Source organism: Rhinolophus hipposideros, assembly GCF_964194185.1.
Source record: "Rhinolophus hipposideros genome assembly, chromosome: 14".
In the NCBI taxonomy this organism is placed as follows: domain Eukaryota; kingdom Metazoa; phylum Chordata; class Mammalia; order Chiroptera; family Rhinolophidae; genus Rhinolophus; species Rhinolophus hipposideros.
Window position 1 is genome coordinate 35787001 of NC_138060.1, and position 23684 is coordinate 35810684.

Consider the following 23684-nt stretch of genomic DNA (forward strand, 5'->3'; position numbering starts at 1 on the left):
CCTCTTTTTACTTTTCTTCTTCTACTTTTCTTCCTGCATGCTTAAAAATAAAAACAAACGAACGAAAACCATCTTTCTCTTATAGTCTCAGACCCAAATTGCCACACACAGGCTGATCTTAAAAGAAAAAATGGCTTAGGTGACTTTTATTCAAAGTTTTCTGTTGTTGTTATTGAGTTTTCGTTTGTTTGCTTGTTTTTACATGAACCAAACATTTTTTAGATCGGAGAAGTAAACCATAGTCATAGTATATTAAAAAAAAATTAAGACTCATGAAAATAAATCTCCCTCTCAGCCCACATTCCTGACTTCAGCTTTCTTCCCCAGACGCTTCTGCTGAAGTGACAGATAATGCTGATTTGAGCAAATAAAACCTTAAAGGAGAAAAAGATGAGATAATATTTCCTAATATCTTTAACTGCCTCATCATTTTTATTTTCCAAATTCAGTAATTTGTGGCCTGAAGGCACAGGGATTTTCACAAGGCAGAGTAGACACATTGATATAAATCAGCTGCTCCCAAGGATTCTGTGTGGCTCTTGTTTTCAATGGAGAGTGTGGCTGCAACTGCTTTGTTCTTTCCTCCTGGAAAACCATGTTGATATCAGTATCTCTGACATCCTGGAATATTTCCTTGGCTCCTTAGACATGAAGGAAAAGAATGCAGGGCAAATGCCTATGTCACTTCATTCGTCTTTGTTCTCCAATCCAAGGAATGATCATGTCAGATTTTGAGGGGGGGCAATTGTCTTTACCCTCAGCATGCCTACCACTTTATGAGTTAAGGTACTGATTTTGAATAACTGAACAAATGATAACTACATAAATATTTAGGTGGAAGACTTTAGAATTCCAAGGCTTCGCTGCATAGTTTGAACTTTAAAGAGCTTTTCTGCTATAAATTGGAGTATTTCTATAGTCCAACGATTGAATGCTACAAAGAAAAGAGGAGGGGAGAGAGAAAAGAATGCAAGAGCATTCTTTTTTTTTTTTTTTTAATAAGACTAATAGGGACAACTTACGAAGGTTTTTTCTTTTCTTTTCACCTAACAGTGTGTCTTTAGAAGTCTTTTTATGTCAACATTCACAAGTCTATTTCATTCTGTGTCACAGCTGCATTTCATGGATAAGTTATCATCTATTTTACTTGTCTCTTATCAATGGACATTTCAGTGCTTGCATTCATTTATTCATTAATTTATTTTGGCTGTTACAAGCCTTGCTGTAATGATTATACTTATGTATATGCCATTTTTTCATAGCTTGGTATATATTTGTTGGGTAAATTTTACACATACTAGACATAAATGTGTACCCATGCAGATACATGTTTATAATTAGTTGTATACACACACCGAAACACAAAGAACATGCAGTTCTGCACCCTGACTTCCTTCCTTTACAAAGTACCTTATGATATCGACAGGTACAGAGCCACCTCATTCTTCTCAGGGTCGCCTTGCATCTCCCCCCATAGATGTAGATGTCAAGGTGTTTATTTCCGCAATGTAGGAATTCAGAGCCTGCAGACGCCACGTGAGTATGTTTCCGGGATATGAGGTGAGGGGGCTGAAGAGGTTGGAGCCAGCAGCACCCAGGCTTGTTATAGCTTAGAAGCCGGCTGGTAGCTGTGTGAGAGACCAGGAAGTATCATAATTGAGTCTAACCCCTCATTCTCAAAGTGGAGAGACTGGACATCTAGGGAAAGTCAGTCTCATGCCTGAGTCACTTTCTCCAGAGAGAGGCACAGCCTCCTACTCCCCACCCCGGGTTTTTCCTACTACGCCATGGAAACCTGTACAGTTCTTTTGTCTATGACTCTCCTGCTGTTTATTGTTTCTCCTCCTGACCTTGACTTGGATCTCTTGACTTGTAGATGCAGTTGAAAGGGACACTGAAACACCATCTCATTCAATCTCCCGAACTGAATTAAAATTTGACAGGCAGTTCTCTCTTGCAGAAGAGATTTCACCAACTTCTCTGAGGTCACACTATCAATTTGATGATGGTTTCCAAAGCACTGCTAAAAATAAATGATATAACTCTGGGGGGAAAAATGATGGTTCTCTGTCTCTCTCTCTCTTGCATCCCTTTTGAACAGGCTGAGGGGACAAGGGAAACAGTGGGCAGACAGGCCTGGCCATGCTGACAGCATGGGGATGAGAGGAGCAAGCAAGTGGAGACTTTTTCTGCCAGTGGTGACTTGAATGAATCAGAGCACACTGAGTTAGTTGGCCTTTCTCTCACTAGAGGTGGTGAAGAGATGTGTCTTGGTGCCCTTTCTCAGTTGAATCTGCTTCCAGACGAACAGGTCATGTCACAGTCATGAGCTGAGAGTGCCATGGTGAGATGTTGGGAAGTCAGTATATATGTGTACGTGTGTGTTAGATGTGTGTGAATGTGCACATTATGTATGCATAGGCATGCACATTTACTATATATGTGTGTAAACACACATGCACAGATATGGATAAATGTGGGCATATACTCACACAAATATGGAAACATATATACACATAATAGATTTTACAATGTACAGCTGTGAAGGGAAGCAGAAGATAAGATCTCTCTTCAACTTCTGCAAGAGGGAACAAAAAGCTATATTAAGAAGATCTGAGTACAGATAGTTCTGACAAACGCAAGAGTGTTTTGCTTTCTAAAGTGAAAGATCTCCCACAGGACAGATTCTCTCCAAATACCCCCTTTCTACCACAAACAGGATTTTAATGACAGCCCTTCTTCTCCTGTCTGTTTACATGAGGGCATCACCACTGCATCTGGTTGCCATGGTGATTTAAAGCCAGTGGTCTAGCCCTGTAGTTTGGGTAAAGAGCCCAGAGAATGCACATTTTGTGGCTTGGCACCTTGCTAATCTGTGTTGAATTCTTAGGGCAAAAAAAATCAATGCTATGTTCTGTGAACCAATTTCTTTTGACAAGATAAGTGCTTTTGCTGCCTTATCAAATAGATATAGAGATTAAATTGACCTTAGAGATAAAGATTCTCACTCATTTTCCCACTGTTATCACTATTTAAATCATTCCTTCCACATTTCTTTGGAATAGATTCCCCTGTGGGGAGAAGTCTTTCAATATAATGGGTTGAAAGCATTGACTCTGGAATCAAATAGGCAGGGTTTGAATCCCAGCTCTGCCACTTACTGTCTGAGAGACCCTGAGAAAATTACTTAAACTTTTTGATCCTTAGCTTCCTTGTCTGCCAGTAGGGATGATAATAGTCTCTATCTTTTAGAGTTGTACTGAAGAATAAATAAATTGGTATATGTAAAGTACTTAGAATCATGCCTAGTTCATCCTAGGGACTACATAAATGTCAGGTATCATCCTCGTCATCACTACTTATTTCTAGTATTATTACATTGAATTCTTGGTGGGGGAAAAATTGACATTTTTTTCATCCTATGCTTAGATGAGCCCTGGGGAGAAGAAGAAAAATAATAAAGTTCATACAACAGAGGCTGGGTAGAACTTGAAATGACAGGAATTATTTCAAGATCACCTAAAAACCTCCTTGAACACATCTGAGAATCTCCAGCCTTTTTTTTTTTTTTTTTTTTTTCCGACAGTTGGGTTTTGGTAGCTTTTAAGGTAGCTGTGATACCACCAATAAGGAATATGAAATGACTTTTCTCCAAGTCACCAGGTGCACGGAGAGTTGAAGCTAAATCACACTATTCTATCCAGCTGGAGTTTTAGAGCCAAGAGATGAGTTATGAAGTGTGTATACATGGGATGGGGAAGTAGGTGAGACTTAACCTTTGAGTTGTAGACCTTTGTTATGTTTTCATTCTCTTTGTAAACAGTGTATGAGGAAGCTGAGGGTTGAGGGAAATAAAACTAAGAGTAAAACTCTTTATATTCGTGCTTTGTTGCTAGGCTTTGTTTGCGATCTTAGAATGGCAGATCTGGGATGAGTCCATCGAGAACATCTGGCCTGGCCCAACCCATTTTTGGAGGAGGAAACAGAGCCCTAGAAACATGAGTGGCTTGCCCAAAGTAACCTGGGGAGGAAGGGACAAAGGTAGGACGAGAACTCAGGTTACCGCTGGCCCAGTCCAGATCTACCTTCAAAAGTAAAACGGTTCACGGTTTGAGTCCTCTGTACCATTTCGCCTCTACCTTGTCATCCTCTTCTAGGTCCTGGTCTGAGGTATAACAATGACATCTTGGTCCTTTGACCCTGTTAGAGGGTTCTTCTCAGAGGTGAGAGCGTCCTTTGTTCTATGACAGCAACAGCTCCCTGTGGGGGGCAATGTTTCTCCTACGGAATTCCAACAGGAAAGACCAGTATTCTGTGTCCCCAGTAATGCCATCTATTTATTTAAAAGAGAACCAAAGGCCACTGGGGATGGGTGTTGGTTCCAGTTCTGTGTAATTACTTTACTTCAAACAAAGAAACTAATTATTCTAAATGCTATTATGAGGCTTGCAGTTGGCCAGCTGAACTTGAGGAATTCACTAGACAGAGTCCTCCAGAGACTTTTTTTTCTGTCATCCTGTAGTGAATACTTGTTGAAAGCAGTGAGATCTTTGTGTGCTGAGAAAGTGTTGGTGTATAACCCTTGGTCTTTTCATTGGCTTTCAAAGACCCTGAGAGAACCATGTTTATTGTCCTCTGAGAGTCTAAGCATTTCTTTTTGTTCTGGATTTTTTTTTTCCTTTAGGGTAGGAAGATAAGAAGTTTCATTAATTCCAATTCTGACCTTTGCTTGCCATGAGCATTTTCTTTTCTTAACTATACTCGTATGTGCTTTGCCATTCTCTCATCCATTCTATGTCTATCCATTTATTCCATAAACATTGCATATCTACCAAGTGCCAGGCACAGAGCTAAATGAAGGGGGCACAAAGGCAAATAAGGGCCCACCTGGACTGTGAGAGGTCCACAGGCTAGTAGGAGAGAGGTAAGTAAGTGGTTTCATCATGTGTTCAGCAGACAATGCTGCAGAAATGTTGGGTAAGGTCAACTGAATCAGTCAAACTGAAATTTGGGGATTACTTGTTAAAATATTTCAGGTCTGTAGTCTAACTGAGAAAATATTTCATATCATCTAGTTTGTTGATGATCAACTTTTTGTTGGTGCTTTTTGACAGAGGGTCAATTAGAGAAGTAAATTCAATAGTAATTTCCTCATTGATTTCTCATAGAAAAATATTTTGATGTTTAAAGAAAAAAACCTAATCTAAGAATATACTTTTACTTAACACTGAACTCAAAGAGGCCTCAAATAGATTTAATTTTGAATTGTTTTAATAAAGCCTGAATGTATTTTATTTTGATTTATCTTGAAGCTGCTGTCATTCCTAGGTCTGAAGGGACACGGATAAGAGGGGTTATTGGAATTAAAGAAAATATCATTCTAGAGGAGGATGCCTGACAGGAGCTGTGACCTCAGCTTGGCTAGAGGAACATGACCAACCGCAATGCTCCAGAGGGGAGGTAGCTGGTCAGTAGTACCCTTTTTCACTCTCCTCTTGCCCTTTACTCCCTTGCCAGTGCTTCCCATGGACTGCATCCAAGGATAAACCAGAGGGCAAGGGAACCACTGATGTAACCCATACAGGTTAGACTTCCAGGGAACATAGCAAGGGAGGAAAGGTTGGAGAGTGCATTAGGGTTGGGAGAGAGCAAGGAAATACCTAGCACAGTAGGGTTTTTATAAATAAATCCCGATAACCCTCTGGGGCTAAAAGGAAGGCATTTAAACTTGTAAGGAAATTACTGTTTGCTCATCAAAGCTTAATGTAGTGACTGGGGTTGTTGGATCCAATGATATCTTAAGGAATCAGAGAACCAGTCAAAAGGTTGCTATTTTATGGTGTAATAAAGATGATTACAAGTACTTTGCTATTTTTCCCATTGAGACATGGAATCTAATTCTCCTCCATATAAGCTAATTGAGTATAGCCTAATTGATCTTTTTTTGACCAATACATTTCAGAAGTGCTATTCTAGGACTTCCAAGACTAGGTCCTAAGTAGTGTTGCAGATTTCTGTCTTGGAACACTTTCTGGGAATCTTGATTTATCATGTAAGAAACCCAGCTACCTTTTGACTATGAGATGAGCCCCTGCCTTCCAGCTCTTCCCACCAAGGGGCCAGGCGTGTGAGTGAAACCATCTTAGACTCTAGACCAGACTAGCTACCAGATAAACACCACTGAATGGCCTCATCTGTGCCACATGGGACAGAAGACTCCCCCAGCAGAGCCCTCCCCAAAATCTTGACCTGAAAACCCCTAAGATACAATAAAATGCTTGTTGTTTTAAGCCACTAAGCTTTGATACAGTTTGTTAAGCAGCCATAGAAAATTTGGGAAATGCTCTTACTCTCTCAAATTGATGATTTCCATTCATCCTGTATCCATATTAATAGTGGGATGTAACAACAACCCTCCCTCAACCCTTATGCACACATATACTAACACATACAACCTTAACTTTACAGTTCTGTGATAAGTGATCTGGCCAGATAACTAACTCTAATGTGAAGCTGTTGAATTCTGGGTGGATTTTGATTTCTGGAAATGGAGAAAGCAGTAACGAGCAGCATCGCCCCATAACCTAGAAAGTGCAGCATGGGGAAAGATGATCATCCTCATAACCTCAAATTTTCTTCCAATGAAAGTTTAATTTTAAGAAACGTAATAAATTATATGCTACTTGCCCAGATGTTCCATCAAGAAAACAAACTTAAACATTTTATTGATGCTAGAGTAAACTTTTTGATTAGACTAATTTCTAAGAACAAAATGCAACAAGAAATGTGCAGCTAATGAGGTTTAATCAAGAAAAGGAATTAATATTTATTGAGCACAGAATTTGGTCAAACTATACTGGATTATGCCACGGTAACAGGGCCGAAATATCAGTGACTTAATATAAGTGTATCTCTTGCTAGGTCCAACTTAGGTTGGTGTGTGTCTCCGTTCACTAAAGTTCCTCAGAGACACGTGGTAACAGAGGTATCACCTCAACGTGTGCTTCCACTTCCCCTAAGAGCATTGGAAAAGGGAAATGGCAGCTCACATACTGATTCTTACAACTTCATTCAGAGTGAAACAGATAACTTCCATTTTCATTTCACTGGCCAGAGCAAGTCATGTGATGACTTTCAGTTTGAAGAGGGCAGGGAATGTTGCCTGGGAGAAGGAAGAACTAGAAGCCCTTGGTGAGCAGCACCAAGTAGGACCACAAGCATCTATTATGAAGCAGACACTCTGTGAGGCATGTCTCACTGAATTCTAACAGTAATCCATTTTTTAGGTAGAAAACAGGCCCGTTAAGATAAAGCCACTTGAGCGTGGTCACAGCTAATAACTGGAGAGGAGAGCCTGGTACCCAGATCCTTAAGTCTGATTCCAAAGGACATGCTTTTTTTTTTTTTTTTTTTTTTTGTTACATGATTCTTATCAAGCTTATTCATGTAATTTAAGAACTTGAAGGAGTAAAATGAAGTGAGAAGAATTTAATATCTGTATTTGTATTTTGGGGTCACTTTTAATGAGGCACTTTTTGCTCCCTCTTAGACTTATGCTCTGAGGTGGACTCGAGAATATTGTAAGTTGTAGAGTTTCCAATGTGTTCAGGGCACTGTTCTTGGTCTGGGAGGAGAAAGAAAAAAATGAAAACACAGCTACCAGTATCCTGGTAGGATTATTATACTCTAGGAAAAAAGAGACATCCTTTTAAAAAAGACTTATAGACACTTAAAGAGTCCACTTGTAAATTAATACATGCTGCACCTCTTGAAGTTTGAAAAAGGTGTTTTATAAAAGAAGGAAGATTCCTTTTATATGCAAATAGCTGTCTTGGAACTTTTTCAAGTGTAAATATGTATTGTTCCACGTAGAGCTTAGAACAATGGGTCTTCGATTTTTTTTTTTTGACTGAGAAACTCTTTTGAGAATCTGCTGAGAACTATTCTCTCTATTGGGAATATGTATTTATACATCTGTAAATTTTTTAGTTTCAATGGTTGCATAGATGCATTCCCCACCACAAGTGTATCCTTAGGACTCCATGATTTAGATATTCAATTATAAACGTTTGAAGTTTCTAGAACAGGACTTTCTACATATCAGGTGCTCAATAAATATTGTTGAATGAATGAATGGAAAGAGAAGGAGGGAATATTTGAGATATAACTCTAATACACGCTCTTCCTTGTGTGGCTGTCACTCAAACGGATGGTCTATATTTTTCTTCGGGGCATCTGAGCACATTTTGTTGTGTTGTTGTTCATAGCATGAGAATTGGACCCAGAGGAGCTGAGAGAAAATCACACACTGAGTAAAAATAAAGCCGTGATCTGATTATAACTGTCAGAGTAGGCTGTTGGAGTGGTTGAAACATGTAACAAATTCCAAGGGAAAGAGAAAGATGTCTCATCATCTACCCTTGACTGAACACCTGCTAAGCACCAAGCACTTGTTGGATGGGCACTGGGGAAATAGAAATTAAGATAAAATTTTTTTATATTGAGAGGCCCTTAGTCTAATGGATGAAACAAAAGGAAACAACTATCCATAATGTATTGTGAGAATAACCATAATGGAAACACGAGCGACTTGCTATGGGAGCGAAGGAAAAATCAGGCCTTCGAGCCGTGACTGAGAGTAAAGGGTGTTCCTGGGCCTAATTCTTAGTGTGTATGTTGGGATTCCCCACACCAACAAACAATTCCTAGGCACTAGCAGGGTGTCTGAGAATTCAACTCAATTCTGATACCATCTACTTGGAGACAGCACCAGATTCCACAGGTTGAGGGCTCAGTCTATCTAGAGTGGCCCCTCCCTCCACTTCAGACACAAGTCACAAGCCAAGGTTGTTACTTGTTCTTCTGACAGACTGGCTATAAATCAGAGGTTTCCATGAATCTATCCTTCCTTGGGTTTAATTCGTTTTCTAGAGGGGCTCACAGAACTCAGAGAAACATTTTATTTACTAGATCACCGGTTTATTGTGAAAGGACATAACTCAGGAACAGTGAAATGGAAGAGATGCATTGGGCAAGGTATGGGCAAAGGGCTGGGAGCTTCTATGCCTTCTCCCGGAGTGCCACTCCACTCTCCCCCCACATCTTCACGTGTTCTCTTACCCCATTGTTTTGGGTTTTTTTCATGGAGGCTTCAGGATAGAGCCATGATTGATTAAACCATTTCTATTGGTGATTGAACTCAATCTCCATCCCCTCTCCCCCTCCCTGGAGGTCAGGGGGTGGGACCAGAAGTCCCAACCCTCTAGTCACATGGTTGGCTCCACTGTCAGCCACCCCTTCATCCTAAGATGCTTTTCAAAAGCGTCCTCACTAACAAAACAAAAGACACTTTTTATCACTCTCAACACTTAGGAAATTCCAAGGGTTTTGGGAGCTGAGCTGTGATCCAGGAACCATGGAGGAAGACCACATATAGCTTGCCAAGTTAGAAGGGGAGTCTAATCAAAGGGAAATAGCAAAGGCAAGGACATTTGCATATGCATGGAATTCTGAGAATTTCAAGAAGTTCAGTGCTTTTTTTGTGTGTTTGTTTTGAGTAGGAAGATAACAATGGCCTTTCCTAGAGGATGGATTAAGTGGTGAGAAGGGAAGCCAGGAAACCTGTTCAGTGACAGCCAGAGTGAGGACATTCCCAAGGGCCAAGCATATTCTTAATGAGCCATCTCCCCCCAGGTTAGTACTCCCTATCTGGCCTAGAATTTAAGAGGCATCTTTGGTGAGTGAATGAATGAATGAATGACTAATGAATGAGACAATCTAGATTTGGCAGTTTAGAATGGAGATAAATTAATCATAAGTTAATTGGAAATAGAATGGTAGGATTGGTGAGGTGTATGCAATGGCTTACCTGGGTCTTGGTAAGGAAAAGAGAGAAGGGAGGGAAGTAAATGGAAAATTATTTTGAGATATTTAGTTTGTATGACTCTTGCTGATGTCATCCCCATGGTCTCTACTTTTTTATGTCCTGGTCTTTCATTAAGATCATGTTTTGAGGATTGTCATGAAGGACCATAAGCCCCCTTCAATCCTACACGTTCTGCCTTCAGTCTTCTATATTTGGATCTTGAGAGTCAGGGACAGACAACAGAAAAGGGATGGGAGGATACTTTTGGAAAAACCTGACATGCTTGCTTGTGATAGGATGATACATTGAATGCATATATTTTTTTATTAGTCTCAGATGTACAAAACAATGTAATTGTTAGACATGCATACCTCTCACAAAGTGATAACCCCTCTCCCCCAATCTACTACTCCTCAGGCATTGTATATTGCTGTTACAATTCCACTGACTCGATTCCTTAAGCTGTACTTACTGCACATTCTGTAACTATATATATTCAATTATAGTTGACATTCATTATTATTCAGCTTCAGGTGTACACTGCAGTGGTCAGGCATCTATACCATCCATGAAGTGGACTCCCTAATAAGACAAGTATCCATTGGATACCCTCCAAAATCTTTACAACATTATTGATTATATTCCCCAAACTGTCTTTTGTATCCTTGTGGCAACCTTGTGGTTACCAATTGTGCTTTCTAATCCCCTCACCTTCTCCCTTATCCCCACCCCTTCCCATTTAGCAACCCTCAGTTTCTTTTTTTTTTAATATATGTATCTATCTATCTAAGGCTGTTTCTGATTAGCCTGTTCATTTATTCTATTCTTTAGATTCCACATATAAGTGAGATCATATGGTATTTATCTTTCTCCGTCTGACTTATTTCACTTAGCATAATATTCTCTAGGTCCATCCATATTGTTGCAAATGGTAAGATTCCATTCTTATTGCTTCTCGGCCTTTTGGCTAAGATCAAGTGTAGATTTCATTCTTCTTTATGGTGGCGTAATACTCCATTGTATAAATGTACCACAGTTTCTTAATCCAGTCATCCAAATGCCCATCCAGATGGGCATTTTGGTTGTTTCCATGTCTTGGCTATTGTATATAGTGCTGCAATAAACATAGGAGTGCATAAATTTTTTTGAATTCGCATTTTGGATTTCTCTGGATAGATACCTAAGAGTGGAATTGCTGGGTCATAAGGTAGTTTCATTTCCAGTTTTTTGAGATACCTCCATAATGATTTCCATAGTGGCTGCACCAATCTGCAATCCCACCAACAGTGCACAAGCGTTCCCTTTTCTCCACATCCTCGCCAGCACTTGTTGTTTGTTGATTTGCACTGAATGCATAGTTTAATGACTCCTTTCAGCCAGAGATCCTAGCTAACCATTCAAGTTTTGGAAAGGCTATAATTTAGCATGCTCACTGTATACGCCCAACTCCATTTCCTTTGGCCTGATGATCATGCATATTTGCCGTGCACTACTTTGAATGAGTTCCTGGGTCAGGCAATATCACACATGTTCACTTCTTGCAGCAACTCTGAGTTAAATAGAATTGCTGCAGTTTAACCAGTGATGAAACTAAGGCTCAGAGTGATTAAGTTACTTGCCTAGGGTCCTAGAGGAGCTACTGAAATCCAGTCCTTCAGAATGTAAGGAAGTTTAAATTCTAACATAGCACTGTGGAATGATTCCTTAAATAAACCAACGAAATTATTCAATGAGTCATAGTTACTCTTAAAGGTTGTCTTTTTTGTTTGTTTGGTTTTTGTTTTTGGTTCTCTCTCTGCAAAAGTGTATTCATATGGGACAAAGTACCCTGGGTGAAGATGCAAGTGATAAAGAGTTTAGTTCTAGTTGTGTCCCTAGCTACCTACCTCTGTGGCCTTAGAGTAACATTTCTGGGCCTCTGTTTCTGCTGACGTCACTCTGAGGTTGTCTTGTCCATCTCTACAGTTTTGACCAGCTATAATAAGCTACGTTGCTTTTTCTGATAATAGATTATGATAATGTGACTAAATTGTTTGAAGTCAACTCTGTGGATTGGAAAGTAAATCAAAAATTGCATAAAAATAAACATCGTCAGAAGATATCAGCATTTTCAAAGCAATAGGGTTTTTGAAGTAACATGATTATATATTGTGCTGTATATTTATAACATAAAAATCGGTGTGTGTGTGTGTGACTCATATGCCTCATACAGAGTATTGTCAGGCTCACAATTCTTTTATTTTCAAGGCTGTTTTTGAATCATTTTAATGACCTGTATCTTTAGAAGCACCACGTAGTATGACATATTACTTGAATTTGCTGTTGGGTTTTAGTATCCAGACGATGTATTTCTTAAAATAATGGGGTTAATCATGCAAAAGAAAGAAGGTTCTGTTAGATATTCATATTCACAGCTCAATGTCATTGTAATTCAGGGCACTGTATGACATTTAGGTGGCTTTGCATGCGGGGGGTGTGATAAAGGGGAGCAAAAGGCGATCACCCTAAATTGCATCTGAGAGTGGAAAACATTCTTTGTAACCTTCCCTTTTTTTTTTCCGGAAGCACTATCATGCTTTGGTGTTATAAGCAGTTACACAAGTAAGCTAGACTGTGTAGAGGAGAGACGCTTTTGTTTTTAATTGGGTATTTCAGTTTCCCCCTTTCCGTAGTCTGATGGTGTGTTTGACAGCTCCACCGCGGTCCTTGAACGAGAGTGTTTAGGAAGCTGGTGGCTGTGCTTTGGTGCCACCTCGAATACTGTTCTGCTCAGGCATGTTGGCCTCGGTGATGGATGATCTTCTGAAAGGACAGTGTTCGAGTTTGTGATTTTTCTCTTGTGGCTTTTGATTAAAAACAGCCTTCCTGTTCACACACCCACCAGGCCCCCCTGCTGCCTAGATGTTATAATATTTCACTGAGTCATTTCTCTATTGGTTGATGTTCTTGATGTCTTCGGTACCCAGTAATGACTGGTTCCTGTGGACCTCTGGATTTGTTACCCCAATCCCTCCAGCCTTCTTTGCTAAGTCCTTGGCCTTTTGATTGCGGTCAGAGGACTGTTGACTGATTCACACACAACCTATGGCCAGGAAACTTGGGCTGCAGGTGACATTTATGGAGACTTTACTGCTCTAGCCAGTTTGCTGGCATTTATCTCATTTTATTCATTATAAAACCCTCCAGGATTGGGACTGCAGTACTTTTTATTAACTCCATTTTGTGTCTAGGAGAACTGAAGCCTAGAAAGGTACATAAGTGGCCTAAGGTCACCTAGCTGATAAATCGGAGAGCTAGAGTTCTACTCCAGATCTCTGGTTTCAAAGAGTCTGGGATAGAGCAGTGGTTCTTAAAGCGTCAGGTGCGTCAGAATCCCCTGGAGGGCTTGCTAAATCAGCTTCCTGGGCCAGAGCCCCATTTCTGAATCAGCAGGTCTGGCAAAGGGGACCTGGAAATTTGCATTTCTAAGAAGATCCCATGTGATGCTGATGCAGTTGGTCTACGGACCACACTGAGAACCACTAGTGTGGTATATAGAACATGGGTTTCTAGTCAGTCTGCCTGGATTTAAATACTGGCTCCATTACTAAGGGCAAGAACTGGGGGAAATCACTTTGTCTCCGAGTTAATACTTACTGCTCATCTATACCTGCTTCATAGAGTTGCAGTGATTATTACATGAGATAAAGCATTTCAGATGCTTACCAGAGTGCCTGGAACCTAGAATTCACTCTGTATAGTTTTCTCTTGTTATCATTCTTAAGAAATCACACTGCCAGGACTCTGCTAGTCTTTCTCATGCTCTGAGACATCATATATTCTATTTCTGAAGTCTCATTATTGGCTTATTGTGCCCATCAAAGTCTAAAGTATTCTTTCCCTTCTTCAACAACTATTGCCCCTCCCTAGATCATCGCTTTCTCCCTCCGACCCAAAGGGAGGTGTTTAGAAGCCTCCCCATTCATGTAGATAGGCTAAAACGTCCAACCCTCTTGCTTTGCAATTTCTGCACCTCAACTTTATCTCTCACTGTTCTCTGGCTCATCTACCTTCTGGCACAGGAGATGCAGTAGAATCTTTTGATTTCAAAAGTCTCCTAGAATAAGCTCCTTGAAGATGGGGGCTGCATGCAACAAATCTTTGATCCTCCACAATGGCTCCCGCAGTGATCAGGACGCTAACCAATAACAGGTGAATGGATACCTAAGTGAGGGAGTGGGAAGGCATGAGGTCAGAAAGAGCTTTGCCACTTGGGGTGGCTTATTTATTTGTCCATTTGAGTTTTGCCTGCCTCGAAAGGCTTAAAGCAGAACTTAAAAATTTTAAAGACATGCCTTTTCTGTTACATCTGCACATTCCCCAGATCAAATGATTTCCTATTCAGCGGTTTGATAAGAATATTGATAACCACCGGCTCTGTGCATGCTCCTCTGTAGCTCATTTTACAATAAGGGTCTCCTTCCTGTGCACCTGATGTTGCATGGAATGCAGGACATGCTATTGTTCACGGTGGAGACTTTTCTTTTTTGCAATCAACATGAGTCAATTCAAGAAGCTAGTATCTGTATCTCAGGATAAGGCTGACAGGCATGGAGACATTATTATGTTTTGGAAAGGGTTGCTTTGGAGGACGCCCTAAATGCATTCTGACAAGAGAAGGGCTGTAGTGGGGACGTGCTATGATAGCCGTTGTAGATGAGAGCAGTTGCTTACTGAGTTCCAGTGTGGGGTTATTGTGCATCTCGATTCAGTGTAAGTAGGACATGGCATTGACCTAGGAGAGAGAGCCTTACCTGCAGGATAATCTAACACCCCATCCCAGATTGGTGGCTGTAGAAAACAAGAGTGACTTTTAAAAATATTTTATAACATGTTTTTTTCCTGATGACAAAAGTATCATCCTGTTCATGATAAAATATATAAAATTTTAATGAACACTATAACAAGGTTAAAACATTAGGATATATCCTAATATTCTGTTAACCTCCCTTCCTCCTTCTCTTCCTCTTCCTCCCCTCTTCTCTCTCTCTATCTCTCCCCCCACCCCGTTTGCAAACACAATTAAGTAGCAATAGAATATATAGCCTTTTCTCACCTGCCAATCTGAAGTAATTTCTTCTAATTTCTAAATATTCTTCAAGAACATAACTTTTATTGGCTACCTGGTATTCAATTGTGTGCATATAACACAGTGTTTAAAACAATTTCAATATTTTAGATATTTATATTTTCCCAAAATTATTGCTATTATAATAAATGCTATTTTGAACTTCCATCCCTACGTATATATTTTGTGGACATTTATGATAATTTCAGTAGAAAAACTGCATGAAAGTAGAATTGTACTGAATCATAGAGTATGAGCATGCTTTGCTGTTCCATAAATTTAAAACTACATTTTTTTATGCAAACCATTTTAATACTTAACATTTTATTGACTGATGGAGACAGAAAACCTCAGTAAGCCAATATCCATTAAAGAAATAGACTTGATAGTTAAAAATATACTCCCTTCAATCCTAAGAAATACATTAGGCCAATAAAATTAGAACACAAGTTTTATTAAATCTCAATGAACTGGTAATCCCCGTCTCATGCGTGCTTAGTTCAGAGAACACAAAAAGAAAAAAGCCACCAAACTCGTTTTATGAACAAGTGTTACCTTAATACTGAAATTATAGACTAATCTCTCTTAGACTCATTAATGAATAATTCCTAAATAAAATACCAGCATATCAAATCCAGTATTTTAAAAGTACATCATAACCAAAAAAAAAAAAAAACAAATAAAGTACATCATAACCAAGAAGAATGTATCTTGGGGATGATGGATGGAACTATATCAGTCTATGCACCAACATACAGCACCATATTAATATCTGAAAGAAATTAAAACAGAAAAATGTTTAACATTTAACATTAACATTGTCTCAGTAGATACACTACATTTTATTCTGAGGACTCTAGGATGGATCTGCTGGAAAGCAGAGCCTGGGGCACAGATTACTGTGTTGATACTTTGAGAGGTACAAGTCTCAGCTGTGAGAGTCAGGAAAATATTAGAGGTAATGTCAGACAAGGAAAGATGTGCAGCAGTTGTGTTGTTGTTCTGGCCACAACTTCCAAGCACATTACATAGACATTCAGGCAGAATCCCTCAGCTCACGGGAACATCTGCAGGAGGTTTGCAGGAGAAGAGTACATGACGCAGTTCAGAGAGGGGCAACAGGAGGGAAAGTTTATCAGTCTAATTCCCTCAAAACTCCTGTTTCCCATTGATCAAGAGTCATCCCATATAGACCTAATACACACGTGACAACATGGCAGCTGCTAAAGAAAACAGATCCTAAGCCCTGTCATGTGGCATTTCATCCTAGTCTAGAAGCAGAGGGGAGATTGGGGGCAGGCTGGAGTACCAACCAAGAGACCATCAAATCAACAAAAGGAGGCAGCGGAGAGAAACATAGGCGGCACACACACACACCAAAAAACAATCAAACAAAAAATCAAACTGATATGCAATTCCATCAGAAAAAGCATTGAGTACGATGTAACACTTAAGACAAAAAATAAATAAAACGAAAAGAAAACCTCTTAACCAACTATGAATAAAAGGAAATTACACAACATGATTACATATATACATCTAACTGCTATGGCAAATTTTCAAGAATGTTTTGGCTAAATGGAATTTTGCAATTTCATGGGAATATGATCAATGCTAGGGAATATTGCATTGGAATATTTGTCAGCCATAAAAAGAAGGAAATCCTGCCACTTATGACAATATGGCTAGACCTTGAGGGTTTTATGCCAAGTTAAATAAGTCAGACAGAGGAAGACAAATACTGTATGATCTCACTAAAAAAAACTAAACTCATTGGAACAGAACAGATTAGTCGTTGCCAGAGGTGGAGTTTGGGGGGTGGTGGTGGGGGAGGAAATGGGTGAATAAGTTCTGGGGATCTAACACAGCATGGCAACCATAGTTAACAACACTATGGTATATTTGAAAGTTGCTAGGAGTGTAGATTTTAAAAGTTCTCATCACACACAAAAAAACTTATAAGTGTGTAGTGATGGATGTTAATTAAACTTATTGTAGTGATAATTTTGCAATACATACATATATCAAATTATTAGGTTGTATACTTTAAACTAATACAGTATTTATGTCAATTATATCTCAATAAAACTAGGGGTAAATTTTCAGTAGTGAAACCCTATACCAACAGTAATCAATTAGAAAATGTTATGCCTTAACATATAAATTATAATAAGACAAAAGCTACACAATACCTAGAAATAATTTTAACTCCCAACTGCACAGTATTGTTACAGAGAAAACCACAAAACATCTCTGAAACACCTAAAACATCTTTTAATAATGTTCGTTCTCCTCAAAGAATCTATAAAATTGACGCAATTCTAATAAATTTTCCAACATCTTTTTTCATGAAACCGAGGAAACTTATTCTAAAATTTATGTGTTGAGGTAAATGTCCAAGGATAGCCAAGACAAATCAGTCAGCAAACAATAGGAAAATGGGCATAGAGCCTCAGCAGGCAGTTCATAAATGATGGGACATATAAAGGGGTTCTTATTCACTTAGTAATCTGGTAAGTCCAAAGGTAAACAACCGATCATAATTGCCATCTTATGTATCTTGGATTGATTGAATATAAAAATAGTAATATCACCAAGGGTTGGTAAGGACGTGGAAACACTTAGATGGAGTGAAACTTAGGATGGAAATAGGTATAATACAACCATTTTGCACAACATTGTGCCAATATCTAATAAATTTGAAGATGGCTATGCCTTAATATCCAGGAATACTACTTAAGTGTCATTAATCCTCATTACTCACAGATTCCATATTTGCATGTTTGTTTACTTGCTGAAATTTATTTGTAACCATCAAATCAACATTCATGATGCTCTCACAGTCACTTGCAGACATGTGCAGAGTGGCAAAACTTTGAGTCACTCAGTGTGCCCAGTCCTAGCTGAGGTCAAACAAAGTGACGGTCTGCCTTCTTGCATTAGCTCTTGTACTGCAAACAAGGGTCCTTTTCGTGGCCGCGATGTAACGCTTTTTCTGCGTTTTTGTGCTTTTTGTTGGTGATTTAACTGTTTAGAATGACCCTCAAGCATAGTGCTGAAATGCTGTCTATTGTTCCTAAATTCAAGGAGGCTGTGATGGGCCTACAGAAGAAAGCATAAGGGTCATTCAGGCCCTTGTTAAGAGTGCTGTTGGTTGTGAGTTCAATGTTAAGGAATCAACAGCATATCTTAAACAAGGTGTCTTTAAACAGAAACATACATAAAACAAGGTGGTTTATTGATTGGTTGACAAAAAAGTTGTGATCAGAGGCTGGCAGAGACCTAACCCTGTATTTCCCTTTGGAGCATTGGTTCAGTATATGCTAATTCAGTGTTCCCAGGGAACTTACACAACACAACAACAGCAAATAATCAGAATTGACGGTGTTTACTACAGAGAAACTCTCACACGTGCAGAAGACACATATAAGCACGTTTATTGTTTATAATGGTGATGATATATATACAGAGGGTGCCAACAAAATGTATAGACATTTTAAGAAAGGAAAAAACTGTATTAAAATTGTAATACTCAATATATACCGTTAACAAAAGATAGATACAAGTCATGTGTGTACATTTTTTTTGGCACCCCTGGTACCACCCTAACGTCCTTAATGTGGAGAATGGATGAATGCATTGTGTTATATTTATACATTGGAAAATTCTTATGGTGTTAGCATATTAATGGGAAGAATTAAATAAACAAAATAAATAACCATATGAAGTAAATAACTTGTTAAAAGGTAGTAGATACTATGGAGGAAAATTAAGCAGGGGAGGGAGATAACAAATAAGTTGTGGGGTGCTTTGAAACTTTAAATGGAGTGGCCAAGGAATGCTTCCATGCGAAGGTGCAAATAATAATTTGATATTCCCTCCTTATTTTATTTGGGAAAACTTCTAGAATTTATTAAATAGTAATTGTAATAGCAGACATTCTTATTTTATTTCTGACTCAGAATCTAGCAAATAGTAGTAGGTGATGTGTAAATGTTTACAAAATAAATGGCTCTGATGTTTTACCTTTAAATAAGATTTTGGCTATTGTCTAATACTTCCACGTGTCAGTGCTACAGGAACTTTGCATATTTTTTGGTGTGTGTTATTATTTCAATTAGAAGATTGGAAAAGTGTTGTAGATATTCCTGGCTTTCCTCCATTTTTATCTGGAGTTCCATGATTGACATCTTAATCTAAGTGAAACATTGTACCTCGCATGAATTAATACTCAATAATTTTTGAAAATTAAATTAAGAAACTGAGAGGGTAAAGGGGGTACCATCTTTACCTTGATTTGCAATTTTCAAATAAGCAGATATTTGGTCATTAGGCCTCATTTTGTTCTCTTGCCCTGAGCCCTGCAAATATGGTAAGGATAAGCTGAGCAAAGGGAACTAGTGTTTATTCAGCAACTATTATATACCTAGTGCAGTCCTTTACGTGTAATCATAACAAATCCCTACCAGGGTGATATTATCTCTGCAGATAAGAAAACAGTTGCAAAGAAATTATGTGTATCTCTCAATGTTATACAGTCTGAATCATAGCAGAGCTGGCATTCCAACCCAGAGTTGGTCTGCCGTGAAAACCTGTGCTCTTTTCTTCATATAGTGGTGCTGGCTCCCAGAGTCACCATCAGTGTGTTCAGAACGGCCTGTTTCTTTTTGCTTGCTTTTTGCTTTTTTTACATTACGTTTTATACTCAGCATCTCCATGCCAAAGCATATCAGCAGATAGGGCAAACCACTTATTATTTTCAATTTAATAGATGCGTAATGATCTCCTCCATCAGTTTTTTTGCAGTGCTTTCCAAAAAGATGTGACCTTCTGGACAAGATAAAAACATTTTTGAAAAACCCACAGCTAACAATGTGAAGATACTAAACGACACTGAATTGTTTTCTTTAAAATGTTTTATGTTTTGTGAATTTCACTCCAGTAAATTATTTTAAAAATATAGTGACCCTTCACCAGCGCTTGTAATAGATCTGAGATGGAGACTGACTATGTATTTTGAAAACCTAGCAAAAATGGTTCAGGTGTACCAAAGGTTGTGAACTGCTGGCCTCTATGCCAGCAGTGTCCTGGGAATTTTCACAAGCATTATCTCATTATTCCATTCCTGCTCTCATTGAACCCTCTTAGGACCTGACTCAGTGAATCGTGTTTACCATATGTGTGCATTTTTGGTCTTCCAAGGTGCCAAGATAGAATTGGACATGCCAAGAATAAAGGGGGAAGAGAACAGATTAGGTAAGAAGAGCTTTCAGATTGGATGCAAGTCCGATACCTATGAAAGGAGATCAAGAAGGAAGGAGGAATGGGTAAGAAGAGCCCCGGACTTCAGTGCGTCTCTGAGGAAAATCTCAGCCAGGCAGTGAGGATCTCAGAGCAAAGATTGCCTGTCAGCGGTGTCTGCTTGGGGCTGGGATAACCCCATCTCTGTCTCTCTTTTTTTCTTTGTGGAATCATTCTCCATCATTGGGTGGGAGCGCCTCTGGGAGAGTGTGGCTCAGTGATGAATGCTGCTGTGGATTCGAAGGAATGGCAGCTGGAGGATGTTCCCCAACTACCCTCCTGGCAGTAGGTTCTCTTGAAGGAAGATGTGACCAGTACACCTCCATTGTCATCACAGTGTGATTCTGGAGGAGTCGCATAATCTCTCTGAACCTCATTTGCAAAATGGAGTTAATGTCATCTCCATCATCAGGTTTCAGGAGGATTACATATGATGACATAAGTAAAAGTACCTGGCATAATATCTGGAATGAATAGAAATGATTGGCCATTATTCCTTTTTCCATTGTACATGGGAGCAAACTGTGACTCAGAGAAAACTCCATAGTTTTTCCCAAAGGCCACATGGCTAGTAAGTGGCAAATGGAAGATGAAAACGCAGCCTAACCTCGAGGGTATGCTATACATACTACATTTAAGCACCTACTTATCTAAGAATTTGTTGCCAATGCCTGGAAATAGAGACTGCACGAGAATTCCCTGCATCCTGTAAAGCTGTCTGTGAAGACACATCTGTCAGCCCTGGGGTGTGCACATATGTAGCTTTTACTTTATCCCCTTGTGTCTTACTTTCCTTAGCACATACAGAGAAGTACCAAGCATCTTCTCTCCTCATTAGACACATATTGGCAGTTGGGGCTTTGGGAAGGATGACAGTATTTCCAGCACTGAAATAGTCATCTTTGATGAACAGTATTTTCGGAGGGGAAAAAAATTGGGATGTCAGTTGGTTTCATTGAAATCTCAGTACTTCTACCATACAATCCCACCAAGTTGACACAGCCAGACTGGGAATGGCTCCCTTTCTCCCTTGTCATCTGTAGAGAGATGGATGGATAACAGCTGCTCCTTGTCTGGGGATTTGGAGTCATGGGAGGCAGCCCGCTGAGGGCCTGAGTTGAGCTCTGGCCCTTACGTTTCCCCTGCTGCTATTACTGTTAGCAACACTGATAGCAAGGAGCAACCTGTGGTCAGGGGGGGCACACAGGACACTCTATGGCCTCAGCTATTTGTCTCACTTTGGATGCTTTTTGGGATGTTTCCCAGGCACACACAGGGCAGCCCATCTCTCACTACCCCAAATTGCCCATATCCTGAAGTCACCTGTCAGCTTCCACTGCAGAAGGGATGACACCAAGCGGTCTCCTCTGGAATTAAATAATCCCTGCACAGATTATTTTCTGACAAAGAAAAAGAAAAAAAAGAAATAGGTTCCGCTTTGCTATGGAGAATACCGTTTGGTGCCTAGTTAACCTTCTAACACAGTGTTAGACCCTGGATTCAGTGCTGTAATAATTTTTAATACTGACCGTGGTTAAGTGATAGAAATTGGGAGTTGAAATGATAGTAGAAATTGGGAGTTGAAAAGAGGTAGACATAGAAGCAAACAAGTTGCAATCCCCTGTAATAAATGTGATGGCAGAATTTAGTTGTGCACCGTATGTGGCAGAGCGACAGCAGAGAGGATAACAGTTTGGGGAATGTCTGATGGAGTATCTGAATGCATTAGGGAAGGCTGCCAGGGGGTGTTGCTGCCCAAAGGGGACATTAAAAGCTGACTGGATTCATCATGTGGGTAACAGATTAATATCACAGGCAGAAGGAAAAGCTTCTGCAAAGGTGTTGTGTATTTGAGGGGACTTAAGGAGATACTGTTAGAATGTAAAGTACAATGAAGGATGTAGCAGGAAAGGGAGCAGGATCCAGAGGTATGGATCAGGACGAGAATTGGTTTTATAGATCACACTGAATGATTTAGACTTATTGGACTTCCCGGCATCAGTGACAGCAAGCCAGTGAGGATAGCAAGTAGGGGCGATATGTGGTCCTCACTTTTTAACTCACAAAAATAAAATGATGGCATGTGTTTCTCTGTCTCTCTGTCTCTTTGTCTCTCTCTGTGTCTCTGTCTGTCTGTCTCTCTTTCTCTGAAAGGAACCCTGCCAAAATGTTAACAGTGGTAAACTTTGGGTGGCAAGCTTATAGACTATTTTGGTTTTGATTTGTAAAGCTTTACAGATTTTTCACAATTTGTCACATTTTGCTTTTATAATTAGAAAATACGCTTTTGACCTTTTTCTTTTTTTGGTTACAAATGACTTATTTAAGGGAGAGGGAATGTAATAAGTGCCTTAGAGATAAGAGGCAGTCAGTGAATACTTATCGATCTGTTCAATTCATAGACAGCTTTCTTATCCCACTTGCTAGTGGCCCATGAATACTGGAAAGTTTAAGAGTAGAATTTTTGTTAACTACTTGGAATTATTTCATGTACTCCAAAATATTTTTCAATTTTTTTAAACTCTACCAGTCCAATAGCAAATTTTTAGAAGAACCAAAAGATTTCCGAGTCATAACGGATTGTTTTGGTAAAAATAAAACAATACTTAATGTAATACACATTCCAGTAACATTAAAGAGTTTAGGCAGTCTTTCAAAGCTTATTAAAACCTAACTTTACTTATGTTAGGTTTTAATGGGAGAACAAAAAGTCTCTTCCTGTCAAACAAGGTATTATTATGACATTTTACACACGTTAAGAGTAAACAAACATCTGTAAGCCACAGGAGGCAAATTTTTAATTGAGCACCTGATTTGTGCTAAGATGACCAGGGGACTCTAAGAAAGTGTCAGGCCTAATCTTGGCTTTTAAAATATATACCTTCTGAACCAGAAGTTTTAACCTTCTTCAACCTCTCATCAAATCACCTTTACAATATTTTGCCTTAAAAGAACAGTAAAAAGCATCAGATATACTGCACGATTTTTTTCAAAAATAGCTTCTCTTTGGGCCTTAGTTTTCTCATCTTTAATTAGGGATAATAAGCTCTGTTTCACAGAAGTGTGACTGGCAGTGTGCTGGTAAAGGTTTAACAAATAGCCTTCAAAAAAAAAGAATGGGGGTAAAATGCTCTGAGTTGTGTTTCCTAATTTCCGAGGTATAAATATTCCCACCATGGCTGATTTCAAGTTACCAAGATAACATCAAAGCACCAGTATAAAGTATTTCCTCCCTTACTATATATACCAGGGGTGCCAAAAAAAAATGTATATAAGTGGACACTTTGATTATTGTTGCTCAAGCAGTAGTTTGCCATAATCAGAAGTGTCTGGACGCCGATGGTAACCACTTTGAGCACCTCTTGTAATTGCAGAAGTCAAATGTGACTTGTATTCATCTTTTGCTATTAG

At 39.2% G+C, this 23684-nt stretch overlaps 1 protein-coding gene across 5 annotated transcripts in view; it reads left to right on the forward strand.

The window, feature by feature from the left end:
* The window catches only part of CPNE4 (copine 4), a 389988-nt gene that overhangs the window by 51189 nt on the left and 315115 nt on the right, over positions 1-23684 (forward strand). The window contains exon 1 of one of the 5 annotated variants that reach the window (XM_081072346.1): positions 5359-5467. The exons of the other annotated variants lie outside the window; for them this stretch is intronic. The gene's annotated coding sequence lies outside the window, so the exon portion shown is untranslated. Of the gene's footprint in view, positions 1-5358; positions 5468-23684 lie in introns of those variants that run through there. 5 annotated transcript variants of the gene reach the window in all.